Raw genomic sequence first — 395 nt, forward strand, 5'->3', positions numbered from 1 at the left:
AGAGGCCTGGTCTCCCCACTTCAGCCTCAGCAGCAGCAGCAGCAGCAGCAGCAGCAACAACGCACTGCAGCAGCAGCAGGAGCAGCAGCAACTGAAGCAGCAGGTCAAACAGGTGCTGCAGCGGCTGCAAGGCGACTCCGTCAGCGGGGCCATAGAGGCGGGAAACCTCAGATTCTAGTGAGGGTTTAGGGTTTAGGGTTTAGGGTTTAGGGTTTAGGGTTTAGGGTTTAGGGTGGTGCAGCAGCTGTAAGCTTGGGTTTTTATATGGGTGTATACTGGGGTGTATCTGCAGCTCTACTGGGGTGTATATGCAGCTCCAAGCAACACAACAGCGTCTCATATATAAAAATTTGTGTGTGTTGATATATATATATATATACATATATATATATATA

Source organism: Eimeria mitis, genomic scaffold, assembly GCF_000499745.2.
Source record: "Eimeria mitis Houghton genomic scaffold, Emh_scaff3406, whole genome shotgun sequence".
Taxonomy (NCBI): domain Eukaryota; phylum Apicomplexa; class Conoidasida; order Eucoccidiorida; family Eimeriidae; genus Eimeria; species Eimeria mitis.